The sequence below is a fragment of the Sus scrofa genome, chromosome 2 (genome assembly GCF_054392235.1).
Source record: "Sus scrofa isolate SSC_HxYL_T2T_F1_AM1 chromosome 2, Sscrofa_HxYL_maternal_Yorkshire_Landrace_v2.0, whole genome shotgun sequence".
NCBI lineage: Eukaryota > Metazoa > Chordata > Mammalia > Artiodactyla > Suidae > Sus > Sus scrofa.
The window spans coordinates 51,542,795-51,568,826 of NC_139384.1; the positions used below are offsets into that span (position 1 = coordinate 51,542,795).

General features: G+C 42.7%; 1 long non-coding RNA gene across 8 annotated transcripts in view; it reads right to left on the bottom strand.

The window, feature by feature from the left end:
- LOC106509423 (uncharacterized) overlaps nucleotides 1-26,032 on the bottom strand; it is a 193,437-nt gene that overhangs the window by 156,284 nt on the left and 11,121 nt on the right. For 4 of the 8 annotated variants that reach the window (XR_014837281.1, XR_014837282.1, XR_014837285.1 and 1 more), the window contains exon 2: nucleotides 21,124-21,244. This is a non-coding gene — a long non-coding RNA (uncharacterized LOC106509423). Of the gene's footprint in view, nucleotides 1-3,312; nucleotides 4,717-13,890; nucleotides 15,623-21,123; nucleotides 21,245-26,032 lie in introns of those variants that run through there. The other 4 variants (XR_014837280.1, XR_002341574.2, XR_014837283.1 and 1 more) reach the window with 2 other exon arrangements.

A 26,032-nucleotide genomic window follows, 5' to 3' on the forward strand; every position in this document is an offset into this window, starting at 1 on the left:
AAGCCAGGAGATCTAGGTCCGTGTTCATAGTGACAACGAGAGCGCTGGCTCCAGCTGGACACAGCTGGATTCTGAGACGCATCAGAGCAGAAAATGACTTCTTAGGCTCCAGTGAGTCCATCAATCAACCATGTTTATTGGCAGCTGAAGGGAGGATGACCAGTGTAGCAGGCACTTCGGAGGGCCCCAGAAATGATTAGACGTGATACCGGCCCCGGATAAACTTACAGCCTAACTGGGAAGACCTGAGTGACATGCCGACTGTCCCCATCAGGTTAAAAACTCCTATCAAATGTATCATAGGACAGCTATGTATAAGTGGTACCTGGTTCCTAATGCCTCTCCCAGCTACAAGTTAGTGTCTGAAATTTCTTCCCAGGCACAAAGACCTTTCCTCTGGTGACAAGAGGCCAGGCTTGAGTTTCAACCCCCCTAAAAGGACCCTGACGGGTGAGATATGATCAGTGCTAGATTTTTTTTAATTGGAGCATGTACACACACACCGGGGTGGCCAGGATGGTGAGAGAGACTAAAACTAGTCTTATAGAGAATACATCAAGAAAATGGGGCATTCTGCCTGGAAAAGAGAGGGGATATGAGAGCTCATGTGTGTCTGAAAGGTTGTCATGGGAAGAAAGAAGCAGATTTATTTTGTAATCACTCCAGAGAGAAGAGTGAGTATTGCTGGTAGAAAGCTGCAGAGAAGCAGATTTTAGTTCAACATAATCCAGCAATGAGAGCTCTGTGGATTAGAGAGGTGGTAGATAGTGAGCTCACCACCATGGGGAGGGTGAAAGGACAGTCTAGGCAGCCACATCAGACTCACTGCTTAGAGAATTCTGCATTTTGGCAACAAGTAAAGCTAGATGCAATTTAAGGTCCCTTATCTCTGTAAGATTATATGATTCTGTCACTTGAAACTTGAATTCACACTAAAGTGAGAATGGTTTTTTTTGGGGAGGGGGGTTCTTTTGTTGTTGTTTTTTTAGGGCCGCATTCACAGCATATGTTAAGTTCCCAGGCTAGGAGTCAAATAGGAGCTGCAGCTGCCAGCCTATGCCACAGCCACAGCAATGCCATATCTGAGCTGCATCTGGGACCTACATCACAGCTCACAGCAACACTGGATCCCCAACCCACTGAGTGAGGCCAGGGATCAAACCCTCATCCTCATGGATACTAGTCAGATTTGTTTCTGCTGCACCACAATGGGAACTCCCAAGAAACGTCAATAGATTCTTTCCAGAAAGTATATGGTATTAAAACCAGAGGAGAATTTATAAAAAGTGATGAATATGTTGATGGAATTCTATGTGCCCCTAACAGGAGAAATGGACTTAGAAATGGATAACGACTGTGAATGCCCTTTGCAACAATGAACTTGGCATCCTAAATTGGAGAGGCAAGAAGAGATATGGAGTAAGAACAAATGCATTGGCCTTAGCAAGTGGTTTATAGGCTTTGGCTCTAGCACATAGTAGCTGTGTGGCTTCGGGAAAGTTACTTAACCTTTCTGAGCTTCATCATTTTCTCATTGGCCAAGTGAGGAACTAATGATGCTACTCCCATAAAGACACTGAAGATCTGACAAGATAATTTATGCAAAGAATTAGCACAGAGCCCGGCTCCTAGCAAGCTCTCAATCATTATAAGCTTTAAGAGCAGTACTACACTTCCTTAATTTAAGACGCACAATTTTATATATTCTAATGTTTTTGAAATCAGAACATGTCTTATAATAGATATTCACATTGAATGTATCATTTCTCTCCCAGTATACACAGGTTTGTATGCGCATGCACTCACGTGCATGCATGCGTGTGTGTGTGTGTGTGTGTGTGTTTCTTTGTTTGTTTTTGTTTTTTTAGTTTTTTAGATGACGCACAGGCAGCCATCTAAGGAAATGGCCGGGGGTAAGGGTGGGCCTCACAGGAACAAGGATGCTGCTTGTTTCCCAATAACCTCCCAGGACAGCATTTAGTTCTTCAGCCAACTTCCCAGTCCCGAGACTGGACCTCCAGCCTCAGGGGCCTGCAAGCAGGATCTTGTCAGTCCCCAGAGGACAAGGATTCAGGAAGGCAGACTCAGACCAACACTCACAGAGGACTGGTATTTAAATCAGGCATCAGTGTACTCATTTGAAGTGAGAGCTCTGAGTGCCAAGTGGTCTGCCTATGTGGGCCTGATGAGGTGGGCCCCGTGTCCCCAGAGACAGCCAGATTCCAGCAGGCAGCTCCAAGGGTGTGGAGTCAGGGCTAGGGGGATAGGAAGGCCTGATGCCTCATCCCCAAGAGGGACAGCCTGCCAGAGGAGCAGACAGACTCCCGGGCAGGCCTGGCCCTGCTCCCACTCCCTCTGCCCCTTCAGCCCCTTTGTGGGGGGCTCCAGAGGCCGACCAGTCCTCAGTCTCCTGAAGTCTATCTCTTTGCAGAAGTTACAGGCTCCATGTCTGGCTGTCTCTGTAAGATGCCCATGCCAAGCACTACCTGTTCACTTCCCCCCAACCCCTACCCCTGTGTACCTGGGAGGCCACCTTCATCTGGAAGAGCAGGCTGGGGGGAGCTCAACAACCAGACTCTGCAGTACAGAGAAAGAGATGCTCTGAGGGCCTTGGCCAGTTCCTTACTGCTGCTACACTGCTGGGTGAGCCCAACCTGCAAGGTCTCCTGCCCCATCCCACCAGTGCAGGTTTCAGGAATTTTAGTTCCACCACCCTCAGCCTGGAGTAAGTGCTCTTGCCCCAGAACTGAGGTGTACAGAGCAAATGAGCCCCGAGGAAGGACCTCTCCAAGCTCAGTTCACGGACCCCTGCATCCACTGTCTCAGAAGGGCCTCTCCATCCTTGCTGTCTGGCGAGCCTCCCAACCTCCCTCCAGACCTGAGCCCAGGAGTTCCCGTTGTGGCTCAATGGGTTACAAACCCAATAGTATCCATGAGGATGTGGATTTCAATCCTTGCCCCTGCTCAGTGGATTAAGGATCCTGCGTTGCTGTGGCTGTGGTGTAGGCCAGCAGCTGCAGCTCTGATTTGACCCCTAGCCTGGGAAACTTCCATATGCTGCAAGTACAACTGTAAAAAAAAAAAAAAAACTAAAAAAACAAAAACAAACAAATAAACAAAAACAGACCTGAGCCCAACCCTGAACCTCAACACCTAATAAGTTCCTATACCCACTAAACCACACAGGGGGTAATTCTGGACCCTGTGTCTCCCCCTGGCCTCCTGGTCCTACCTGAGATCTGTCTAAGAATGGAAGGTTCATCTGTATAATAATAACAAAACATTGAATAACAATAATAATAATTGCATCTATCATACACTTATCAAATATTTTCCATATGCCAGGTGCCCTGCTAAATGCTTTGCATACATTCGAATCTCATTTAATCTTTCAAACAAACCCAGGAAGGAAGTGATATCCACATTTCAAGGATGAGGAAACTGAGAGGCCAAAGATAGAATCCTCAGGGCCACACAGCAGGTATGTGGCCCAGACAGGCTTGAACTCAGGTCTATCTGACCCCAGACCCATGTTGATAAGCACTGCTCTATCTTGCCACCCTTCTAGCAGTGCCACCCATCTAGTGGCACTGCCAAGTATGTCATGATGGGAAGAGGAGTGGAAGACTTTATCTCTTCCATGATTTGTTCAGAAGGGCAAAGAAAACAAATGTAGTTCATAAGATAGAGGCGCTGAGGGTATTATTATTATTATTATTATTTTGTCTTTTTGTCTTTTGTTGTTGTTGTTGTTGTTGCTATTTCTTGGGCCGCTCCCGCAGCATATGGAGGTTCCCAGGCCAGGGGTTGAATCGGAGCTGTAGCCACCGGCCTACGCCAGAGCCACAGCAACGCGGGATCCGAGCCGCATCTGCAACCTACACCACAGCTCATGGCAACGCCGGATCGTTAACCCACTGAGCAAGGGCAGGGACAAAACCCGCAACCTCATGGTTCCTAGTCGGATTCGTTAACCACTGCGCCACGACGGGAACTCCTGAGGGTATTATTTAAATGAGGTGATCAGGGAGTTTCTGTTGTGGCTCAGCTGAAACGAACTCAACGAGTATCCATGAGGATGCAGGTTCGACCCTTAGCCTTGGGGATCCGGTGTTGCTGTGGAGCTACAGTGTAGGTCACAGATGCAGCTCGGATGCCGCATTGCTGTGGCTGTGGCATAGGCCGGCAGCTGTCACTCCAATTTGACCCTTAGCCTGGGAACCTCCATATGCCGTGAGTGTGGCCTTAAAAAACAAAAAAAAAAAGGGGGGGTGATTAGAGCCAAACTTCTCCAGCACCCCCCATACTTTAATACAGACTATAAATGCTTCTTAGTCTTATACATACTTCTGTGCAAGAGCAGTCTCAGTTCTGTTTCAGCCACACTGTCACCCCCTAAAGTCTTCCAACAAGAAAACTCTTGAGTCACCTCCATCTGATTCTGCCATCATTCCTCAGGGCTAGGACCATTCTCAGGTAAACTACCCACCCACAAGGTCGCCTGGTAACACACCTGTCCTCCCTAGCACCACCTTCTGCAGCCAGAACAGCTTTCACCAGGCTGTACCTCATGCCCAGGGGTCCCCTAGCTCCCCGACCCACCAACTTTGGGATCTGTCTGCACCCAGGCTGCCTCTTATAGACCATCCCCATTATGCATGCAAAAGACTCCTTCCTTCCCACGGTCCATTGGCATGGCATCCCAGAAAAGAAGAACTGCAAAAAGAAAAAAATAAAGCTAAGGTTTTAAGACTTCCTGGCATAATTCAAAGGAAGATTATGCTAAGTATGGAGAAAAAAAAATCTTTTCATCAAAGGAGCATCATTAGAATTTTCCACATCATTTAAACCCCTGTGAGGATTTAAACCAGTGGATTTGTATAAATAAAAATAAATAATAAATAAATAAATTAAATGATAATATGACCACCATTCTAAAAGTACACAAAACATATCTAAGCAAATGCAAAGCTGCTGAAGATGTCTTTTAATGGGTCCTTCCCTTGCAATGCCAACAGGAGCTAGTATCATGGTTTTCTGAATAATTAGTATCTTGTCCAAGGGCTGTAGCGTGAACACGAGGGAAATGCATAGGAGCCATCATAAGATGATTAGAGGGGAGTTCCCATTGCGGCATGGTGGAAATGAATCTGACTAGGAACTATGAGGTTGCGGGTTCGATCCCTGGCCTCGCCAGTGGGTTGGGGATCTGACGTTGCCGTGAGCTGTGGTGTAGGTCACAGACGGCAGGTGTAGCTCCGATTTGACCCCTAGCTGGGAACTTTCATATGCCTTGAGTGTGGCCCTAAAAAAGCAAAAAAAAAAAAAAAACCAGATGATTAGAGGATGGCAGGTTCTATTTAACAAATATATTTTAAGCCCCTGCTGTATGCCACGGCCTATGCCAAGCATTTATAATGCAGTGATAACAGAGACCTGGTCCCTGGCCTCAGGCAGTTCCTAGTCTAGCAGGGTGACAGCCTAGTATGCCAGCAACTGCGCCATGACAAAAGCATGGGCACCTTTGACACACAAAGGCAGGAACCCTGGAGTTCAACTTCCAACACTTTGACTCAGTTGGGAAAGTTACAGAACCTCTCCACACCTTCCATTTCTGATAACAGAAAATGAGAAGAATCATGATTTGAAGTGTGTAACGGGCCCAAAGAGTACCTGCTACATGCTGTGTGTGCTGCCTGTTATTGTTGCTATTATAATGGATGGGACACCCAGTCTATTCCTATCTCCTCACCTACCACCACCAAGGGCAAGGTTCAAAGATGGTGTGGTGAGCTGTGTTATCAAGGATCAAACAGCTGGCCAAGTGGAAATGTTGGAAGGAAGAGCGAATAGCATGGGACAAGCAGAGGCATTAAAGGAGCTCTATCCTGGGGTGATGGGTGAGGAGGTTTGGAATGGGGAGCAGTAGTAAATAAGGAAGAGAGGTACCAAGGAGTCAGCTCCTGGGGAACTTTCCTTGCCAAACTGAGGAGCTTGAGTGTTTTTGTTTGTGTATTGGAAGCTGTTGAAGGGTTTTAAGCAGAGGAACAACGTAAGCAGATCTGCAACCTACAACAGAGCTTTATGGGGGAAGAGGCTGGAAGTAGGGCCAGCTAATCGAAGTCTGGGATCTTTCTCCAAGAAATGATGCCACAAAGTAGGATGGATCAAGAGAGGACATCAGAAGATACTTAGGACTTCCAGTTCAAGAAGGAGGATTGGATACAGGCATTTTTGTCTCTGTTTCTTCCTAAAACCCCACTAAAACACTGGTGCATGAATTTTTTAGAGTATAAACCCCAAAGGTGTAGAACAGATAGTCAATAGCAATAAACTTTTAGATACCTGAACGCAGACAACTAGTTGGTAACCAACAAGCAAAACCCAAGGAAACTAGATTCCCACCTGACAATAAACAAAACCAAGGACCACCTGATCTGCACCAGGGGAGCCCCAAGGGCCCAGGGCCAGGCAGCACTGAGTCCTCTGCAAGTGACACGAAGCAGGGGTCACATGAGAAGACTGGGTGCATGTCTATTTACACTGCAGTTAGGGAGCCAATCTCAAGAAGATGACTGCCTCTCCCCACTGGAGCATCACCTCCAGCCTCTAGGACAACACTGCCCATAGAAACACAGTGTGAGCTACATACATAATTAAAAACTGTTTAAACATGTCAAATTACCTTTAATAATGTAGTTTATTTAACCCAATATATCCAAAATATTACATCATAAAAAATTACTGGTGAGGAGTTCCCATCGTGGCTCAGTGGTTCACGAACCTGACTAGCATCCATGAGGATGCAGGTTCGATCCCTGGCCTCGCTCAGTGAGTTTTAGGATCTGGCATCGCCCTGAGCTGTGGTGTAGGTCACAGACGAGGCTCAGATCCTAAAGTGCTGTGGTTGTGGTGCAGGCCGGCAGCTACAGCTCCAATTCGACCCCTAGCCTGGGAACTTCCATATGGCACGGGTGCAGCTTTAAAAAACAAACAAACAAACAAACAAAAAAACCCAAACAAACAAACAAACAAACAAAGGCAAAAAAAATTATTGGTGAGATCTTTTATACTCATTTTTAAAATATAATGTATTTTACATTCACACACATCAATCTGAATGCTAAGTTTTCGTCAGAAAACTCGATCTATGTATAGATTTCATACTGTCTACAGTTTGAAAAGTAGATCCACGTACCCAAGTTTTTCCAAAATATGTAAAACTTTCCCAATACCCAGTAGGGTGTGAATTTTTTTTTAAATAAATTAAAAAAAAATTTTTTTGAAGGTCAGGTCTCACAGTTTTATTGGCATTCCCAGTGTCAAGAGTTATGACACAGGGCCTTTTGCAGGCACAGTCCCTGCTTCTCTTTCCAATGTGCTGTAGTTCCAGGAATTAAGAAAAAGGAATTCAGAATTTCCTTTGTACAGATTTTTAGTTTTTCTTTAATTAAAATACTTAACAATATGAAGCTGGTGCAATAATTGGCAGGTACATTACACTGGCAAGTGTGGCAAAATGGTTGTGCAATGTTGTTTTTCTATGGTTCAAACATAACCTGACAAACGCAATAGAAAATAAATTGAAATTTAAAATTTAGTTCTTTGGTTACACTAGCCACATGTCAAGTGCTGAAAGCCCCATGTGACAAGAGGCTACATAATGGACAACAGAGGTCTAGGTTCTCTGGACTAAGGGACACCAAGCCCAGTTGAAACCAGGGCCACCACACAAAAATCAAAGGAACTAAAAGGTTGTTATTGAGACTTCTAGCCTTCTTCTCTGAATGGACTCAGTGATTGCCATTAAGCCACGCTGAAACCCTCCAGGCAGGAGACTGGAAAATTTTCCTCCAGGAAACCTGACAAGTCCAAGAGGAAGGTCCAAACCTCTGATATCAAGAGATAAAAAAAAAAAACAAAAACAAAAACAAAAAAAAAAACCAAATGGAGTTCCCATCATGGTGCAGTGGAAATGAATCTGACTGGGAACCATGAGGTTGAGGGTTCGATCCCTGGCCTCACTCAGTGGGTTAAGGATCTGGCATTGCCGTGAGCTGTGGTGTAGGGCACAGGCGCAGCTCAGATCCCGCGTTGCTGTGGCTGTGGTGTAGGTCAGCAGCTACAGCTCCGATTAGACCCCTAGCCTGGGAACCTCCATGTGCCACAGGTGCAGCCCTAAAAAGAAAAAAAAAAAAGAAAAAGAAAAAGCGATTCAACTAAACATTCTAGCAAAACTGTCCTATATTGAGGCCCAGGTTTGTGAGTCCCAAGCATGGACAGACAGACAAAGGTAGTCAAACAAGGATCCCCCAAAACATGTGAGGAATACCTTTACCCTGAGACAGACTGAAACACATGTGAGAAAGCAGCATGAAAGGAAGAGAATGCTCAGGAGAAAGAAGACATCCAGACATCTAATGATAATAACCACAGAGAAGCATGTGAAGGCTTTGAAGCCCCGAAATTAAAACAGAATGCTATTAAAAAGTAATTTTCAGAAAACAAACAACAACAAAAAAGAGCTCTTGTTAATTACCAGAAACCTGTGAGCAGAAATGAAAGCTTCAGTACAATGGCTGGGAGATAAAATTGAGTAAATCTCCCAGAAAGTACAGCATAAAGATAAGGAAACAGAAAACGAGAAAGAGAAGATTAAAAAATTAGAGGATTAACTCAGAAGATCCAGTAGCTGAAAAATAGAATTCTAGACCTAAAGCGGAGAAAATGGTGAGGAGAGAAACATTTTTTTTGTCTTTATTTTAGGGCCATACCCGAGCACATGGAGGTTCCCAGGCAAGGGGTCGAATCAGAGCTACAGCTGCCGGCCTACACCACAGCCACAGCAATGCAGAATCCAAGCCACGTCTGAGACCTACACCATAGCCCAAGGCAACACTGGATCCTTAACCCACTGAGCAAGGCCAGGGACCAAACCTGTGTCCTCATGGATTCTAGTTGGGTTCATTACTGCTAAGCCACAATGGGAACTCTGAGAAAGACATTTTTTTTTTTTTAAATTTTTCTTCAAGAAAATATCCTGGAGCTAAAGGACAGGATTTTCCGTAATAAAAGGGCCATCGAGTACCCAGCACAATGGATAAAAATAGTCACTCAAAGGTGAAAATTTCAGAACCCTGGGGCCGAATAAAATACCTTAAAAGTTTGCAGAGAGGGGTTTAAAAAAAACAAATAACAGTCAAAATATGATTAACATGAAACTTCCCAGTGGTAACTCTGAAATCTAGATAAAAGTTAAGCCATGCTCTCAAAATACCCTGGGGAAAATAATTTTCAACTCAGAATTGTATACTTATTCAAAATACCAAATAAATGTGAAAGTAGAATAAAAGCACTTTAAAACTTACCAAGTTAAAAAAAAAAAAATTGCCTCCCGTGAGCCATTTCTCAGAAAGTTACTAAAGGAGGGAGTAAATGAAGAAAGAAGATGGCATAAGATCCAACGAAGGACCTGATGCAAAGAAAAAGCCAAGGGACTTCAGGGATACAGTGAAAAGTGATGGAGTGTGGTCTCTGGGCAGCAGGCAGAGAGGGTAGCAGGCCAGTTTCATGTTAGTGGGAAGCTTCATAAGCAACTTCAAGAAGACATTGATAAGAGAGTTCCCATAACAACTCAGCCAGTTACAAAACCAACTATGAGGATGTGGGTTCGATCCCTGCCCTCGCTCAGTGGGTTAAGTATCTGGCATTGCTGTGAACTGTGGTATAGGTGGCAGATGTGGCTCAGATTAGACCCCTATGCTGGGAACTTCCATATGCTGCAGGTGCAGCCCTAAAAAGCAAAAAAAAAAAAAAAAAAAAAAAAAAAAAAGAGGGAGAGAGACAATGATGAGCTGAGGAAAAAAAAAAAAAAAAATCAGAACATGGCTATTTTGGGGAAAGACCCCAATAATAGTTTTAGGCAAAAGAGGCCTTGCAAGCTATAGAACAAAATGTCTTGGGGGCCTGACTCCCAGAGAAAAAAACCAGGCTTGGAGTTCCCATGGTGGCACAGCAGAAATGAGTCCGACTGGGAACCACGAAGTTGTGGGTTCGATCCCTGGCCTCGCTCAGTGGGTTTAGGATCCAGCATTTGCTGTGAGCTGTGGTGTAGACTTGGATCCTGCGTTGCTGTGGTTCTGGTGTAGGCCAGTAGCTGTAGCTCCGATTAGACCCCTAGCCTGGGAACCTCCATATGCTGTTGGTGCAGCCCTAAAAGGACAAAAGGAAAAAAAAAAAAGAAAAGAAAAGGAAAGGAAAAAACCCGGCTTGCAGGAATAAAAGATTAACTTTATCTGTTACATTAAGGAGTATAACTAGTTGCCACAAGGCAAGAAGCTCAACTATAAATTTTAACCTTATCTGTGCCTTCGCTTTTCTGCAGAAAATTCTCCTCTATTTTTTTCCCCTCTCAGAAGCACTCCCTAATCCTGACAGCCACCATGGAGCCACCTGCTGCCGATCAAAGACGTTTGATGATTTCTGGAAATTATCAGTAATCACAAACCCTCCCTTTTGTTATAAAAGCAACTGGCCCCTTCTACATGGGGAGTTGGCATTTTTTTTTTCTGCCTTCTCCCTTGTGCACAATTTATCTCTTTTAATAAAAAGCTTTGCTTGCCTAAGAGTCTTGTGGAAGCAATATTCATTTCTATGGCCTTGCTGTCCAAGAATCTGAAAAAGACTCAGTAACAGAACTAACTTCTATGTCTGAACATACTGAGAAGAGATTTAGAGATTTAGACATCTGGGAGAGCAGTGAATTAGTGATGAGTATAAAAAAAACAAAAGTATGGAAAAAAATTTAATGGAAGATAATTTAAAATTCCACAGAGATCAAAAAGTTGAGCAAGAAACGACAAGTAGTAACTAAGCTTCAAATAAAAATTACAGAGTCGTAATCTTGATCAAACCAAAATTACCATATGAATATAAAGAGAGGAGGGGGAAACTGCAGAATTGTGTGGTGTGGGTACATGAGGAGATAAGAGTGAAAAAACTAGATTCTCACCATATCGGAAAAGCTGCAGATGAGACAAAAACTGAACTACCAACAAGGAGCAATATGAATATAAAAATTCAGAGCTGGAGGTAAATACCAAAATCAACATGAAAGGAGAAGCGCCTTGATCCAATGAAGTGACCTGAGGTGGAAAGAGCAGTATTTTTTAAAAGGACTTGTACTACCATGAGATACCACCTCACACCAGTCAGAATGGCCATCATTAATAAATTCACAAATAACAAGTGCTGGAGGGGTTGTGAAGAAAAGGGAACCCTCCTGCACTGTTGGTGGGAATGTAAACTTGTACAGCCACTATGGAGAACAGTTTGGAGATACCTTAGAAATCTATACATAGAACTTCCACACGACCCCGCAATCCCACTCTTGGGCATATATCCGGACAAAACTCTACTTAAAAGAGACACATACACCCGCATGTTCATTGCAGCACTATTCACAATAGCCAGGACATGGAAACAACCCAAATATCCATCAACAAATGATTGGATTCAGACGATGTGGTGTATATACACAATGGAATACTACTCAGCCATAAAAAAAGAATGACATAATGCCATTTGCAGCAACATGGATGGAACTAGAGAATCTCATACTGAGTGAAATGAGTCAGAAAGACAAAGACAAATACCATATGATATCACTTATAACTGGAATCTAATATCCAGCACAAATGAAAAGAAAATCTCCACAGAAAAGAAAATCATGAACTTGGAAAATAGACTTGTGGCTGCTGGGATTGGAGAGGGAGGGAGTGGGAGGGATCAGGAGCTTGGGTTTATCAGACACAACTTAGAATAGATTTATAAGGAGATCCTACTGAGTAGCATTGAGAACTATGTTTAGATACTCATATTGCAACAGAACAAAGGGTGGGGGGAAAAATGTATACATGTAAGGATAACTTGATCCCCTTGCTGTACAGTGGGAAAAAAATAAATTAATTTAAAAAAAGAAAAAAAAGGACTTGTAGAATTACATGAGTCTTTATAGCCACATTGGAATTTGATAAAAAGGAAAGCTTTACACAAGTAAACTATTTAGACACTAAGATAGACAGAGTTTTCTCACTGCAAGGAGAAAAAGAAAGAGAAGAGTATTAGTCAGCTTGTGCTGCTATAACAAATACCATAGACTGGTATCCTAACCCATGGGGACTTAATCTTGGCAGTTCTGGAGACTGGAAGTCTAAGATCAAGGTCCCCTAGGGTCAGATGCTGGTGGGGCTTCTCTTCCTGACTTGCAGATGGCCACCTTCTCGCTGTGTCCTCACAACTCTTCTTATAAGGCCATAGTCCTATTTGATTATGGTCCCACTCTTATGCCTTCATTAGCCTTAGTTACTCCTAAAGACCCCATCTCCAGATAGAGTCATATCGAGGGGTTAGGGCTTCAACATCTGCGTTCGGGGGTGGGAGGCACAGTTCAGTCCATAGCAAGGAGGTAGGATTGATTGCATTCTTTTTTTTTTTTTTTTCATCTTTTCAGGGCCATACCCATGGCATATGGAGGTTCCCAGGCTAAAGGTTGAATCGGAGCTGCAGTCGCTGGCCAATGCCACAGCCACAGCCATGCCAGATCCGAGACGTGTCTGTGACCTACACCACAGCTTATGGCAATGCCGGATCCTCGACCCACCGAGCGAGGCCAGGGATCGAACCCACGTCCTCATGGATGCTAGTCGGGTTCATTAACCATCTAAGCCATGATGGGAATTCCGATTGACTGCATTCTAGTTTGAGTAACTAAATAGATGGAATGTCACCACAAAGATACAAAGCACAGGTAAGGGAAGGGAGCAAATGGCCAGTCAACTGTGCCAGCTTAGGCTAAGTCTGCAGTGCTGATGAGACATCTAAGAGAAGCCATCCAGTTGATGACTGTACATAAGAGTCCAGAACTCAAGGTCCAGATCAGAGCTGGAGATCACAGTTACAGATAGTAGTTACAAACCACAGATTTTCTGGGAATGGAGTGGGGTTAAGAGGAAAGAAAAGGCAAACTCAACACTGAGGGGTCAGTGGGACTACCAACACTGAGGGGTCAGTGGGACTCATGAAGAGGAAACCCTAAGGAAACTGAGGGTGTGACCAATAGTTAAATAGGCCAGACACACCCAAGAAAAAAAGGATTGAAAACTTTCCACTTGGTTCTATGGTGAGGACACTAGTAGGTCCACCCAGAGCAGGTGGAGTGGAGTGATGAGGACATAAGCCACCCAACCTTATATTAAGGAGCAAATGGGAAATGAGTGGACAGGGCATAAGAAGACAGTAGAGCACTCTTTCCAGATGCTTGGCTGTGAAGGAAAAGACAGAGTTAGGGCAAACGTATGGCTTCAAGCACAATGGTCATGAACTTAGGGGGAAAGCCAGGAGGGAGAGAAGCTATAAAAACAAATGGTAACTGAAAGAGTGGGATGATGGTAGCTATGAGAGGAGGAGGGGTACAAAGCCATGGTGATGGGATACGTCTTAGGAAGAGCACGTCTCTCTAGGAATGGGAGGGAGTAGGAGCAAAGAGGGAAAGAGCAGAAAATAGGAGAAAAGGATAAAATGTGGCAGCTGGATCATCCTCACAATCTAATCTTTGGAGTTCTTCTTCCAGGAGTTAGTGAGAACTCTTGGTCACTATGCTCTATGATGTATTTTTCGCTCCTGCCCCTTCCTTCCTTTCCTCATTGCCCCTTCTTTGTGCTCCGGGCTACCTGCCCATTTCCTTTTCACTGCCCCACTTGCCTGTCACTAAGATGGTCTTTGTTGAACTTCCACATCCACTATGACCAGCCTTGTAGCACAGGACAAGCACTGAGGCAACCAAGGGAGGCTGGGACCGAGGTGTCCAGGTCCCAAGCACCCTATACTCACCTAATGAGCCATCCAGGGGGTACAGGGAAACACAGCTGGAGGCATTATCAGGACCACAGTTATCCTTCGGAGGATATCCTTGATGGCAAGTGGAGATGATGCCACCACCTTCTTCAACATTGACCTCATAGATTGAGGAGATGGAAGAGTGCAGGGAAGGTCAGCCCACCGAGACATGAGTCTTTCATCAGATCCCTCGTCATTTCCAACCCTTTCAAATGAAATCCAAAATATTCTCAGATCCACAGGATTGTACTTTTATACTCATTGCCTGAGAAAATACAGCTCAAAAGGCTTCTCTTCATCTGCTACTGTCTTAAGTATTTTTTATACATATTTGCAATATATGTGAATATATAATTTCAAGACATATCTGTCTATAAGCAATGTTTGGTAAGTATATGGATCTGGGGACACACTGCAATAAATCTACTTTTTCCCAGTTGTCAGGCTCTAAGGTCCACCTGCTGGAAAAGGCAGATCCAGACTCTGTCCAGCATTTGGGTGAAAGATGGAGGGGGAAGAGAATGCTCTGCCATGGCAGAGAAGTACCTTCATGAGATCAAATCAGGTATCAGCAAGATCAGAGAATAGAAATCCTCCCAGAGCCAAGATTCTATGGAAAGATGAAGTTCGACATATCTTCATCTCCTCCTGCGTGGAATTGGCCAACCAGGCCCGAAGGCACCAAAGAGCAATATCTAAATGAGCGTGTGACTCTCCATAACTAAATGAATGTGTAGAGATCACCAGAGTGAAAAACTGCTTAAATGAGTAACTGTGTCAGTTATCATTTGCGTCAAAGCTCTCTCTTCATTCTTACCGACAATTATCTTGGTCCCTCCTTCTCCACCCACTCAATTTTGCAATCCCTTACGTGCAAGGCTAGATGCTATATATATCATGTACACCATCTCATTTAATCTTGACAACACTTTCATGGAGTAGGTATTATTATCCTTGTTTTTATAAATGGGGAAATGGAGGATCAGAGAGGTCAACTGTTTTCTCCAAGGTCGGAGAGGCAATAATTGATGGAGTTAGAATCCACATTCAGATTCCATATGGTACAAATTCTCTTTTCAATACAGTGAGCTTCCCTCTTTCCCTCTGAACTACAGCAATCGTGTGAAGAGATGGAGTAGAAGTAGGGGCGGTAGTCATTTTTTAAGTTTCCAGGCAGAAGGAACTCCTCCTAATGGCATTTCCATAATTAGAAGGCATTTTTTTCTGATAGTTATAATTCAGGCAATTGGAGTGACATTCAGCTGAAACCTGGCATGCAAGATGTTCGCTGCTCTTAAAAGTTCACTTTTAATTGGTCCCAGTTCTTTCCAAGTCTGGAAGACATACAGAATGTGTACTTCTGACGTTTCCAATGTTGACGTCTGTTTGACAGAAGGACTCAATCCCTGGAGTTTCCACTGAATACCCTTGTAAGAGAGGGAGGACGAGGTAAAAGCAGACAAAGAGGGAAGGAGGGAAAGAGAAAAGGAGGGGCCCTGTCAGAGCATAGTGTTCCCGAAGGGACTCTAGACTCCAGAGTACATTCTGTAAACAACACGGAATAGGAAAATATCCTGCAAAGAAAATCGCACACCCTCATGCTTCACAGATCTCTGGGGAATTGGGGGCTGCATCCATGATGCTCCAGTTTATCAGTTCGGACCGTCCTTACTGGGTCTCCAACCATTAGAAAAGTGGGCACCATCCAGAGAAGTTGGACTGCAGTCTGTAAAGTGAAAAATAACATAAGACTCCTCTAGAATTCTCACTGCATTTCTGGGCTCAAGGAACAGCCCACATCACAGAGAATTCTAGAATTTGTGCTAATTGAAGGGAGAAAACCAAGGAACTAGAGCGATGTGGTGGGGAGAACAAAGGATGGATGAAATGGAGCCAGAAGAAGTAGATTTAAGTCCCAGTCCAGCTCTAACACTCGATCTCTATGTAAACTCCTTAAGCCTCAACTTTCTGGGCCAAAAAAAAAAAAAAAAAAAAAAAAAAAAAAAAAAAATCGACTTAATAATCCTGCAATTATTGTGAGGACTAAATGTGGCCTTATATCTAGCCTTGTTCAAATTGTTTCTTACTATAGCAAATTTGAGATTCTGACAAACCCTCCCAGTAGACTACATAAAGTCTGGAAAGAAATGAGTTAGGAAGAAAGTAAATAGAGTTCCCGCTGTGGGTTAAGAATGCAACTGAAGTGACTTGGGTCACCGCAGCTGCCTGGGGGCAGTGGGTTAAAGGATCTGACATAGGCCTCAGCTGTGGCTCAGATTCAATCCCTGGCCTGGAAACTTCCATATGCTGCTGGTGCAGTCATTAAAATATATATATATATATATTTTAAAGTAAAAAATTCTCAGGAGTTCCCATCATGGCTCAGTGGTTAACAAATCCGACTAGGAACCATGAGGTTGCGGGTTCGATCCCTGACCTTGCTCAGTGGGTTAAGGATCCCACATTGCCATGAGCCGTGGTGTAGGTTGCAGACGTGGCTCAGATCCTGTGTTGCTATGGCTCTGGCGTAGGCCAGAGGCTACAGCTCTGATTCGAACTCCTAGCCTGGGAACCTCCATGTGCCACGGGATCGGCCCTAGAAAAGGCAAAAAGACAAAAAAAAAAATTATAAAGTAAAAAATTCTCAAGGGCCAAAAATAAAGGTAGAAACCAGAGGACAATGAAACCAACATTCCCTGGAGGACATTCAGCAAGCCCTGTTAACACTGAGCTTCAGTATTCATGGCCCAGTAGTTTACAGGAGACAAAGGCTGTGGCCTGTTCAAAGTAGGAAATCTAAAAGAACCACTGTCCCCTGCAGAAAGCTGGGAATTCAAAGGTCTGTGTCCTCAAATGGTGAAGTAGAAATAACCCCCAAACCCCCTTTTTGGAGAGGGGACAGTAGAGAAAACTGACTATCTCTGACCTTGGATTCTAGGTGGAGAAGATAAAAATTTCTGAGAACTCCAACTATAAACCCAGAACATAACCAGGACTTGAAGGTCAAGTTGTTATTACCTGGATTGTTCACAAAACCTGAAGCTGGCACTATCACTTAAAGAGGTCCCAGTTTAACTACATCCCCCAAAGCCTGTCAGAAACAAACCAGTGCTTTCTGGAGAGACTCATCTTCAATCCAGGCCTCAAATAATTCCTATAGATAAAGTTCCAAGGAAGGTGTAATTATACTCAAAACCTAACACACAAGGCACTATGACACCATGAGTGTCAGCAGCGACCCATAAAACAGCATTAAACCCATAAAAACATCAGATACTCAAATTAAAAGACACAATTTTACATGTTTGATATGTTTAGAAATAAGGGGGGAAGCAGAAGGGAATAGGATAGACAGGGAGTTTGGGGTTGGAAGATGCAAATTATTACATTTAGAAAGGATAAGCAATGAGGTCCTACTGTCCAGCACAGGGAACTATATTCAATCTCTTGGGATAGAACATGATGGAAGATATATAAGAAAAAAAATGTATACATATGTATGACTGGGTCACTATGCGGTACAGCAGAAATTGGCACAGCACTATAAATCAACTATATTTTAGTTTCTTAAAAAACCAAAATGGTGAGACAAGAAAAAAAAAAAAAAAAGAGGGAGTTCCCATTGTGGCTCAGCAGGTCACCAATCATGAAGATGTGGGTTCAATACCTGGCCTTGCTCAGTGGGTTAAGGATCCGGCATTGTCCTGAGCTGTGGGGTAGGCCAGCAGCTGCAGCTCTGATTCAACCCCTAGCCCGGGAACTTCCATATGCTGCAGGTGCAGCACTAAAGAGCAAAAAAAAAAAAAAAAAAAAAGAAAGAAAGGGAGGGAGGGAGGGAGGAAGAAAGAAAAAGACTCAAATTAAGAGTAGGGAGAATTATATAAATATAACCAAACAGATTTGAAAAAGAATCAAATATACCATCTACAGACAAAACAACTGTAATAACTGAAATCAAAAGTCCATCGATGGTGTATTAGATACACATAATGAGAGATTTCATCAACTTGTGGGCAAATCTGAAAAAAATTACCCCAAATGCAGCATAGAAGTAATAAAAAAAATTCTGAATATATGAAAGAGTGGTTAAGAGACATGGAGGCTAAAATAAGAAGGTCTAACTTTCATCTGATCAAAGCTTCAAAAGGAAAGGAGAGAGAGATAGGAGAGAAGCATTATTTGAAGATCTGATAGCTGAGATTTTTTCAAAACTAAATAGACATTAATCTCCAGATTCAGCAAATACCAAGCAGAATAACCAAAACAAAATCTACTTGTAGACATAGTGAATCTGCCAAACACCAAAAGCACAGAAATAAAATTTAAAATAACCAGGGGGAAAAAAAGACAAACAAAGAATAATCGAACTGGCAGATGACTTCTCAGTGAAAACCTAAAGACAGTGGAGTGATATCTTTAGGTGCTGAGTAAAAAATAAATTGTATACCCACCAATATTTTTATCAAGAATGGGGGCAAAACTTTCAGATGAAAATTGAGACAGGTATCATCAGAAGACCTTCACTGTGCCACCTGTCAATTTATGTCTCTCAGCTCCAAATTCACCCTTCTGCTCTGCAAAAGTAGAGGTGGGCTCTTTGTTTTATTTTAGTTTAGTTTAGGGTTTTTTTAGGGCCATACCCGAGGCACATGGAAATTCCCAGACTAAGGGTTGAATCAGAGCTACAGCTGCTGGCCTCACCACAGCAACAGCAATGCCAGGTCCAAGCCTCATCTGCAAGCCACACCACACCTCATGGCAATGCTGGATCCTTAACCCACTGAGCGAGGCCAGGGATCGAACCCACATCCTCATGGATGCTAGTCGGATTTGCTTGCACTGAGCTGAGATGGGCTTTTAGTTTTCTTTTGCCAGCTGGCATTATGTTAATAAGCTTTGTCAATAGAGGGCAGTAGAGAGATAATGCAGGGGTGTTTTTCTTCCTGGTTCCATTTCTTAGCCTCTCATATATATATAGCATATACGAGACATATAGAGAGAGTAGTAGTAAAGAATATAGGGATAGCGGACACAGGAAGCAGCCTATATTAATGTATTCTCTTTGCCACTTATTACCCAACCCCTTATTATGCCAGTCCCCATTTAATTAATAATTCTGTATATTAAACTTCCCCTGCTCAAATTACTGTGTGGTCTCTCCGATCGGACCCATATTGATATATTTACTAAAGGACATGCTTAATTCAGAAGAACAGTGATCATAGACAGAAAGTCTGAGATGCAATAAGGAATGATAACCAAAGCAAGTGGTAACTATGGATCAATCTGAAAAATATACATCCATTTCCGATTTCATCTTCTTAAGCCTGGTACCTCTAAAGCAAATCTTTTAAATTCTCTCTTTGAAACAGATTTGTGGTTGCCAGCGGGGAGAGGGGAGGAAGTGGGATGGATGGGGAGTTTGAGGTTGGTAGATGCAAACTGTTACATTTAAAATGGATAAGCAGGAGTCCCTGTCATGGCACAGCGGAAAGGAAGCCGACTAGGAACCATGAGGTTGCAGGTCCAATTCCTGGCCTCGCTCAGTGGGGTAAGGATCTGGTGTTGCCATGAGCTGTGATATAAGTCTCAGATGTGGCTTGGATCCAATGTTGCTGTGGCTGTGTGGTAGCCCATCAGCTGTAGCCCTGATTGGACCCATAGCCTGGGAACCTCCATATGCCACAGGTGCAACCCTAAAAAAAAAAAAAAATTAAAAAGCAAAAAAAAAAAAAAATATGGATAAGCAATGAGGTCCTACTGTACAGCACAGGGAACTATATCCAATCTCTTGGGATAGACTGTGATGGAAGACAGTATGACAAAAAGAATAGATGTATATATATGACTGGGTCACTTTGCTGTACAGCAGAAATTGACACAACACTGTAAATCAACTATACATCAATAAAAACAATTAATTAAAAATTCAAAAAAAAAAAAAAAGAAATTCTCCCTTTGGTGCTCCCCTTCTAGAAAAGCCAGAATGACGGCTTGATGAAAGCATGAGTTTGGAATCAGACCAGAGTATAAATCACAGCTCTGCCATTTGTCAGCTTTGTGACTGACCTCAGAGAAATGTCTTAACCTCTTTTCACCTGTTTCCTCAACTAAAAACTGAGACGATGACTAACTCACCCATGTGCCATGAGACTTAACCAAGATAACCCATATGACAGGGCCAAAACAAAGCAGCTTCTCTATTTCTTTTGAAGAAATCTTTTTTTTTTTTTTTTTTTTTTTGTTATTTTGTCTTTTTGCCATTTCTTGGGCCACTCCCGCGGCATATGGAGGTTCCCAGGCTAGGGGTCGAATCAGAGCTGTAGCCACCAGCCTACACCACAGCCACAACAACGTGAGATCCGAGCCATGTCTGCAACCTACACCACAGCTCACAGCAATGCCGGATCCTTAACCCACTGAGCAAGGCCAGGGATCGAACCCGCAACCTCATGGTTCCTAGTCAGATTCGTTAACCACTGAGCTACGACGGGAACTCCTTGAAGAAACCATTTTGAAAAGACATTTTCCCCCAGAGATCCCTGGATCTCTGTCCGAGTCAGAGAATGTTCTTTCCTCCAAAGGACCTCCATGCTCTTGAAAGGGATTCTCCAACATTCTTTTCCTAATGGGCTTATTTCATTAGCTGATGTCTGCACATGGCTCAGAAGAAAAGTGCTAAGCCAGCTCTTTCTGCCACCTGGTTCTCTTCCCTACCTAATGGACTTCTAAATCTTTAAATCTGAGCCCTGGGTATCTGGCCCTCGTGCGTAATCAGATCCGGGAAAGACCAACTGTCCTGAGCCAAGGATGAAGTGGCAAAGCAAGATAAATGCTTACGCATGTTCTAAGGATATCTGCTGCGCTGTGAGTTTTAAGTCAGCACATCCTTGCAGGAATTGACTGAGTCATAGCACTCTAATATATAGGGCTGGAGGGAAGGGGAAGGATTGACATCAAGACACTTCCCCAAGTCCACAGCATAATCTGGGTATTAGCCAGCTCTGCTCACCCCCACCATGTGTTTGAGGGTAGCGGGTCTGAGTGGATGCCAGCTGGAACCCACACTATTCAGTCATTCAGCCTCTAGCCACCACTCTGTCAATGACACAAACAGTATCCTGTGTGCAAAGCCCAGCATGAGGACCTATGTCAAACAAATGAAAAATTACACATGGACTCTGTCCCCTAGAGGTTCATACAAAAGAAAGAGAAGAATTAACTCACCATCTTAGTATCAGAAGGGCCTCAGAGGTTGCCTAGAGCCTCCTCCTTCCCAACCCAGGACTTTGAGCATCTGATGGATGTTTTCAAGGATGAAAATTCACATTCTCCATGGCAGGGTCTCCTGTGAGAGAAGAGCTGATCATTAGAAAGTCCTTCTCCACCTCACACAGGTCAGAATGGCCATCAGGAACATGTCAACAAATAAGAAATGCTAGAGAGGATGTGAAGAAAAGGGAACCTTCCTACTATCTTGGTGGGAATGTTAATTGGTACAACAACTATGGAAAAAAGTATGGAGGTACCTCAGAAAACTAAATATAGAACTACCATATGACACAGCAATCCCACTCCTGGGCATACTTTCATTAAAAAAGATACATGCACCCATATGTTCACTGCAGCATTATTCACAATAGCCAAGACATGGAAACAACCTCAATATCCACTGACAGATGAATGGATGAAGATGATGTGGTACATATACACAATGGAATACTACTCAGCCATAAAAAAGAAAAAAATAATGCCAATTGCAGCAACATGGATGGAACTAGGGGCTCTCATACTAAGTGAAGTAAGTCAGAAAGAAAGACAAATACCATATGATATCACTTATATGTGGAATCTAATATATGGCACAAATGAACCTATTTACAGAAAAGAAACAAACTCATGGACTAGGAAAACAGACTTGTGGTTGCCAAGAGGGAAGGGGAGGGGGAGGGAGTGGGATGAACTGGGAGCTTGGGGTTAGTAGATGCAAGCTATTGCATTTGGAGTGGATAAGCAATGAGAGCCTGCTGCATAGCACAGCGAACTTATCTAATAACTTGTGATGGAACATGACGGAGGGTAATGTGAGAAAAACAATGTATATATATGCATGAGTCACTTTGCTCTACTGCAGAAATTGACAGAACATTGTCAATCACCCATAATAAAAAAATTTTAAATAATGCAAAAAAAATTTTTTTAAAAAGAAAGTTCTTCTTTGCCTGCAGCTGAAAATTTCCTTCCATGAAGAAAAGAACATATGATGTTGAACCTCCAAACAGCAGGCCAGTGTCCAAACAATAGACACACGGGGTGATGGGAGTGTCCCAGGACTGGCTGTCAGAGGACAATCTTCAGTGATTATTTCATGGAGGAAGTGACCACTTACTTATTCTCTTGAGTTGGGACCTCATACTGACATCTTCTGAATCAAAAATTTTCTCCCCAGAGAGGGGAATGTCCACTTCTGAGAAGATGGACTAAACAAACTTTCCCCTATCCCTCCTGCTGAGTTTAACAAACACCCTTGGTCCTACATCCCAAAATGAACCTAAGAAGCATTTGAAAGATGGAGAAAAGTGGACAGATCAGCCAGAGACCAAGGAACCAAGGAATGAGATGGTGATGAGTTGCCTGGGTTTTATTTTTGCCTCAAATATCATAGATACTAAAGAAACCAGCAGCCTGAAAATGCCAGGAGATGCAGACCACAGAAGGAGCAGCCTAGTAAGACAGAAAAGTTTTAGACAACAAGCACTCTACTCCCACAAATACCACATAAAAAAATCTGCAGCCTCATCCCCATCTATGCCAGCTAAGGTTGAATGAGATCTCAGATTTCCATTCTTGTGAGGCAGTGAGGAAGCACCCTAACAACCCAATTAGGCTGGTGTCAGTGATGGACGAATAGGAAGCTGAGACTTATATCTCCACAGCATAGTGATGAGGCCAACCACTCCCCCCCCCTGCAGTGTTAGAGGGACCACATGGGGATCCTGGACCTTCATTCCCACCTGGCAGTAATGAAGCATCCTTCACTCCTCACTACAGTGGTGTCAGCAGATGTCAGTGGAGAGTCAGGACTTTGACCAGCTCCCAGCAGTAATGAGGCACCCCCAATGGTATTAACAGAGATACAGTGAGGAATCCTCACTGCTGCTTCTACCTGCCAGGAATGAGGCAGCAACCTCCCTCACCACCCCTTCTTGTCAAGAGTGTGTCAGAGAAGACCAGCTAAAACAGGAGGTTTGAATAAGATCCAGTGTCTACAACATAATACAAAAATGTCCAGTTTCAAGCAAACATTCCTTATCATACCCAAAGCCTGAAAAATCTCAAAATGGATGAAAATTCAATTAACAGATGCCAACCCCAGATCAAAGAAATATTAGAATCATTTGACAAAGATTAGAAGGAGCTGAACAAAATACTTCCACGAGCAATGACAAACAATGGGAAAGCCTAGAAAAGAGATCAGAAGGTTTTAGATATAGAAAATGTAAGAGAGAACCAACTTGAAATTTTAGAACTGAAAAACACAATAACCAAAATAAAAAGCTCTATGGATGGGCTCAACAGCAGAATGAAAGGGATGGAGGAAAAAAATTAAACAAAAAACAAAAAAAGGAGTTCCCCTCATGGCGCAGTGGTTAACGAATCTGACTAGGAACCATGAGGTTGAGGGTTCAATCCCTGGCCCTGCTCAGTGGGTTAAGGATCTGGCGTTGCCGTGAGCTGTGGTGTAGGTTGCAGGTGCAGCTCGGATCCCGTGTTGCTGTGGCTGTAGTGTAGGCCAGTGGCTACAGCTCCAATTAGACCCCTAGCCTGGGAACCTCCACATGTTGTGGGATCGGCCCTAGAAAAGACAAAAAAACAAAAACAAAAACAAAAAAACAGTGAGCTGAAACAAAAGAAATTAACCTGAGTAACAGAGAGAAAATGGACTGAAAAAAAAAAAAAGAAGAAGAACAAACCCTCAGGGGTCTGTGAGACTTGACAAAAGATCTAATAGTCAAGGCACTGGAGTCCCAGAAGGAAAAGAAAAAGAGAGAAGGTATGAAAAGGAATTCAGAGAAATAATAGCTGAAAACTTCCTAAATTTTGAAAAAAAGAGATAAACCTATAGATTCAAGAAACTAAGGGAATCCCAAGTAAAATAAACCTAAAGAAATCCCAAAACATTATAGTTAACATTACAAAAATGAAAGACAATTTTTTTGAAAGAAGCAAGAGAAGAACTCCTTATCTCTATGGAAGAAAAAATTTAAGTGGCTGTGGATTTCTCATTCAAACTATGAATGAACACTAGAGAACTCTACCAAACATGTAAAGAATAACATCAATTCTACACAGTCTCCTCCAAGAAATAGTAGAGGAAGAAATGCTTTCCAATTAATTTTATGAAGCTAAGATTACCCCTCATACCAAAGCCAGACAAACAACAGTACAAAAAAGAAAACTACAGAAATATCCTTCATGAATACAAACACAAAATCCTTAACAAAATATTAGCAAATAGATTTTGGCAATATATAAGAATCATACATTATGACCAAGTGGAACTTATTCTAGGGATGGAAGGCTCACTCAATATTCAAAAATTAATCGATATAACCTACTATATTAGCAGGCAAAAACAGAAAAATCACATAATCATATTAATCAATGCAGACAAAGCACTCAACAAAATTCAGCACTCATTCATAATTTAAAAAAAAACCAGGAAAACTGAAAAAGGGGGACTTCCTCAACTTCATAAAGAGCATCTGCAAAAAAACCTATAGCTAACATTGTTTAAGGGTGAAAAACTGAATGCTTTCCCCCTAAAATCAAGAATAAGTCGGAGTTCCCGTCATGGCTCAGTGGTTAACAAATCCGACTAGGAACCATGCATGAGGTTGCAGGTTCGATCCCTAGCCTTGTTCAGTGGGTTAAGGATCTGGCGTTGGTCCGTGAGCTATGGGTAGGTGGCAGATGTGGCTTGGATCCCGAATTGCTGTGGCTGTGGTGTAGGCCTGCAGCTACAGCTCCAATTGGACCCCTAGCCTGGGAAACTCCATATGCCATGGGTGAACCCCTAGACAAGACCAAAAAATAAAAAATAAATTAAAAAAAAAGAATATGTCAAGGATATTACTTCTCACTATCTTATTCAATTTAAGAAGAACATGAAAGGCAGTGCTGAAAGTTATTGCCAGTGCAATTAAGCAAGAAAAGCAATGATGATGCATAAAGATCAGAAAGTAAGAAATAAAACTGGGGGAGTTCCCGTCGTGGCGCAGTGGTTAACGAATCCGACTAGGAACCATGAGGTTGCGGGTTCGGTCCCTGCCCTTGCTCAGTGGGTTAACAATCCCGCGTTGCTGTGAGCTGTGGTGTAGGTTGCAGACATGGCTCGGATCCCGCATTGCTGTGGCTCTGGTATAGGCCAGTGGCTACAGCTCCGATTAGACCCCTAGCCTGGGAACCTCTATATGCTGCGGAAGCGGCCCAAGAAATAGCAAAAAGACATAAATAAACAAATAAATAAATAAATAAAACTGTCCCTACAAATGACATGATTGTCTATGTAGAAAATACCAAAGCATCTACAAAATAATTCCTAGAACTAATAAGTAAATTTAGCGAAGTCACAGATTAGAGATAAACATACAAAAAAAAAATCACTGTTTCTATATACTAGCAATGAACACAGAAATTTTAAATACAGTACCATTTAAACTCACTCAAAAAATGAAATACTCAGGTGTAAATCTAACAAAACTAGTAGTGAAAGATTTAGATGCCAAAAACTAAAAAATACTGATGAAAGAAACCAAAGAAGAATTAAATAAATAGAGAAACACTTCATATTCATAGATTGGAAGATTCAACATAGCAAAAATGCCAAATCTCTCCAACTTAATATACAGGTATAATGTAATTTTTACCAAAATCCAACAGAGATTTTTTTTTGTAGATATAGACAAGATTGTTCTAAAATGTATATGGAAAGCTAAAAGAAGAATTTTGAAAAAGAATAAAGCAAAATAAATCAGTACAACTTCAAGACTTAACTACCTAGCTATACTAATCAAGACTCTATGGTATTAACAGAAGAAGAGGCATAGTCATCAATGGAACAGACTAGAGAACC